The sequence below is a fragment of the Penaeus monodon genome, chromosome 20 (genome assembly GCF_015228065.2).
Source record: "Penaeus monodon isolate SGIC_2016 chromosome 20, NSTDA_Pmon_1, whole genome shotgun sequence".
In the NCBI taxonomy this organism is placed as follows: domain Eukaryota; kingdom Metazoa; phylum Arthropoda; class Malacostraca; order Decapoda; family Penaeidae; genus Penaeus; species Penaeus monodon.
Window position 1 is genome coordinate 37,228,051 of NC_051405.1, and position 4,352 is coordinate 37,232,402.

The 4,352-nt window shown below is 34.5% G+C and overlaps 1 protein-coding gene across 1 annotated transcript in view; it reads left to right on the forward strand.

Annotated features, from left to right (window-relative positions):
- LOC119585789 (calmodulin-binding transcription activator 1-like) overlaps positions 1–3,968 on the forward strand; it is a gene marked incomplete at its 5' end in the record, with an annotated part of 96,684 nt that extends 92,716 nt beyond the window's left edge. The window contains 1 exon segment of the mRNA XM_037934507.1: positions 1–3,968.
- Positions 3,969–4,352: the final 384 nt, after the last annotated feature.

Here is a 4,352-nt window from a genome sequence, read left to right on the forward strand (position 1 = left end):
TTCTGTAGAATATGAATATTTAAGTTGAAAGTTTATTCAGTCACACTAAATGTTTACTTGTTAAAATCATTTCACAAAATCTCTGACTACCTCATTTGAAAAGTATTCCTAAGACACTATCATGGATGAAGAAACCATTGTGATGCAGGGATGGAGTTGAATATTCCACATTTTAGTAGACTAAAATTGTATACTGATTTGAAATGTTGGTATCAAAGTTCCTTTCCTCATGATGTGTATATGTGTCAGTGATGGGTTGGGAAAGTATTCAGGGGTGAAATGAACAAGTGTGATAACCATTATATACCCAGTGAGACATAATGATGATGTATCTGATAATAATAGGGATAATAATTTTACATTCACATGAATTATTATGTTGATCTTAAGAGATGAATTGGCATATTTCTTGCCATGTGTGGAGTGTGGGAATATATCCGACGGGGAATTGCTTTTTGAAGGATTGTAGTCAAATGTGTTGATTTCCTTTCCTGTATATTTTATTATTGATTTCTCAAACTTCACTATTTTAAAGCATTGTACAAATTATTCCCATGCATCACTGTAGCCAGAATAGTGCATAAAAACAGGAAGGCTTATATGGCAATAATACTGCATAATGTTATTGGAGATAAGTTCTTCCATAATATTCCTTTGGCCTTAACATTTGTTTGAAGACATGTACTTAACAAAATATTTATAAATAATTACATTGTCAGAAGCAAACTATTTTTAAAATTGATATACTTGATATTCAGTGTCATCAGAATAGATGGAAGGTTTTCCCCTTATATTTTGACATATGAATTTCTTATATACTTAGAGAAAGATAGCTTGAGCTAATGTGCTTTCAGTGAGCAATTGATAAAGTCTAAAGCGGTAAGGCTTACTGATAAATATATGTGTTACCCGTACCGATTCAGCCAATTTGAATGGCGAGGCGAGTGTGACTCAGCCTCCCTTGGCTCGGCATGAGAGGAGAGATATGACGCTGTTGATGCTACGGTACAAAACAGTCCAGGATATGTGTGGGATATTGTTGCTATCCCTCATGAGAGCACTGTTCAAGTGCTCTGGTGTGGCACTTGTGGTGTTTTGTGGTTCACAACCGAGGCCGGTCCTCCCAGTGCCACAGAGTCCTGGTTTGTTGTAGTTGGGTTGTTTACCAAGACGCCTCATCTAGTCCCCCCTCGTAGCGAGCAGTTAGTGACCTACCCACCATTTTCTACTAGATGAATATTAGTTAGGCATTTTGCTTTTTAAAGAAAATAGAGAAGGGAAGTATTTTTCATTCTGCAGTGCTTGATTCAATCTTCCCTTACTAAATATCTATTTTTCTTGCTGGAGAACAAAGTAATATTATGAGGGCCAGGAACATTGCTGGATGTCTGACCAGTACAGGTCCATTTTCTCTTATTCATAATAGCAATTATGTATAGACATACCAGCTTTTAGAATTTGTCTCTAGACTCAAAGTAAATGCTTATTTTTCTTTACTTGATTTACTCTTTGAGTCTGGAGACCTCCTTGTCTTCTTGATTACTCTATCATATACTATATAGAGTATTTTATCCCAAGAGTGTTTTGCATGTAGTTTGATCCAACCCTGTGATCAATTGTTTATTTTCCCATTCTCATTCCTCTCTGGAGAGTCAGAAGCTTGGCAGAGTGGCTTATTAAACAAATAATTGGATCATGATGATCTGCAACCATTCATTTCATTGTGAATTGTAGAAATTCACTGCCAGTATTTGATTTCACATTGTACTCCAAAGTATTATGAATATTTGTTTGGTAGCAGACAGAGAATTTCGTAATATTTTTAGTACCACATAAACATAACAAGAGTCACAGTTGCAGCATAGTTATTTACAATCTTTCTTGAGTTTAGGAGCATCAGAAAGGGGAATGCTTTGAATTCACTGTTAAGAGTTCAAATCCTCTTGATCTCCTTGGTACTCCAGTTTCACTGATCATGTCCTGTGGAAAGTTTAAGGAATTATAAACTGCTGCATTTGACTCCAATACTCAAAAGCTTTTAAACTAGGCAAGTGCAATTAATAAAATTCTCAGGATGGTACATGTCAAACAACAAGCAATGAATCAGTGAAATGAAGATTGCATCTGATGGCTCACACCTTATATCATCATTTCCATTATCTTTAATAACAATATTCCATAGTTCATCTGTTCATCATGGTGCACTTCATTTACTAATTAGTTGCACTATATCTCAAAACAGTATTTTATGCAAAGTATTACAGTCTGGTAAGCTTGCTCTGTTTGAGGGTTCATGAAGATTGTAGACAATGTAGCAAGCAGTTTGTCCACATAAATTTTATAGGGCATAATTTACATTTAATTTAAAGGTATGTGAAGGCAGATCAATGACCTCTTCAGTAATGATAGACTAGATTGAAACTTAATCAGACTCATTTTCTTGTCACCATACAAGTTAAATAAGTCTTCTTTCAGTACCATTTTAGTATTGGAATCGGCAATCCCACAGTGAATGATCTCTTACAATGTAGTTGATCCTTGAGATGGAAATGGAGGACAGTTGTATAGGTTTCCTCCAATAGATTGGATGGTATTGTTAGGATGATGAGATACAGCAATTAGCCAGTCCATGCTTTTTGGCAGTCTATTTTTCTGGCAACTTATTTTCTTCTTCATCTGTAGTGTAGTGGAACAAAAAAGTAGAGTTAATGGGTTTCTGTACTCAGGCCACCTAGAGACACTGCAGATGGTGTTAATGTTTTACAAATTTTTTTTTCATCATTAGCCCACATTAACAATAATCACACATTAAGAGCAGGTTGTCCCCTGCATCAGAATTAAATCAAAATAATTTCAGTGTCCTAGGTCGTTTGGAGTCAGAAACCAAATTTTGATACCTTGCCAGAAAGGGTGCTCATTACCTCTGATTTGAGGGGATATAAAGAGCCAAGTATCAGGAAAGTTCTTGTATATAAAGCACTGTATATTACTCCTAAGATTTAAAAACCCTTTTAACATCCACACGATGTACATAGCTGTTGATCATGTTATAAATTTTATTCTATATTAACTGATGGAAGACAGTAGTAAGTCTTACAAATGATTCTTCTCCCAAACATTTTTCTTGTTTGCTATTCCTGCAACTTTTTCCTAGTCTCTCTAAAATGTGACCAACAATCCAAGACTGTATGAGATCAGATCTATATGTTGTTGATTTCTATGATGTTTATTTTTGTTCAAATCTACTTTTTTATCTATTTGTTATATCTTCAATGTGTGATGAACTAAAAGGTCTTGGGTAAAAATGTAACCTTCACTACATGAGAGGGGAGTATTGCACCTTCCTGTATAAATAGGGGTTTAAAATGAAATAATAGATTGCCTGTTCAAAGTATTATGCTGGTTACAAAAGATTGTGCTCTTTCACCCATTACCTCAAGTCTTACAGTAATAATTTCATGTGGCTTTCACTGTGACCTGCAAGTAAATCATCAAGTAATTGCTCATTAGCTCATTTTCTATCAGCACGAGATGCACCCAGGGGTAAAACTGCATCTTTCCCTCTTAAATCTTGTGTGTGGGATTCATATTTTCAGACAAAGTACACCTTTCACTATAATGTATATGCAACAGTCTTGTACTGACAGAAGAGAAGAGTATCAGATATTTTAACCCTACTGGTTCAAATTTTTTCTTTAATATATACTGCATACATTTTTATTAATTTCTGAATTCCATAAGAACATGCATCTAGGCAAGAGTCCGCCGATACTACTGTTCTTGTGGTTTTATTTTTATACAGGCGTCAAGTCCAGTAGCAAAACTTGTCGTGTCAGTTATTCAATGTGAATTGTTTGTTACTTTGTACAATTCTTTCTTATTTTTTTATTGAAGATTTGAAGTCTATTCAGGAATGTTATGATTTTTACTATTGGAATAAAATATTTATTGGATTGCGTCACAGAAAAGTGAGTTTTAGTAACCTGCTTGGGGCTGAGGTTTCACAGCCAGTTCATGATATACTTGAGTCAAAATCACATCAATATCATCACAAGAAAATAAAGTTACTTTTCATGGGTTAAATGCTTTGGTATTTAAAGATCCATGAAAAATTCATAGTTGCAAACAGTGATTCCAGATATTGAAATATCACATGCTAAACAAAATAGCAACAAACATAAAAGATTAAGCCTTGCAATACATAAAAAGTAAACAATTAGATTGGATGATTCAGTAACTGCAAACAGATAATAAAATACACAAACTTCACTAAATGTACTGTACATATGCATGCACTATATACAGGCAGGCAAATAAGCACACACAAACACACTCAAGAAGACACTCAATCA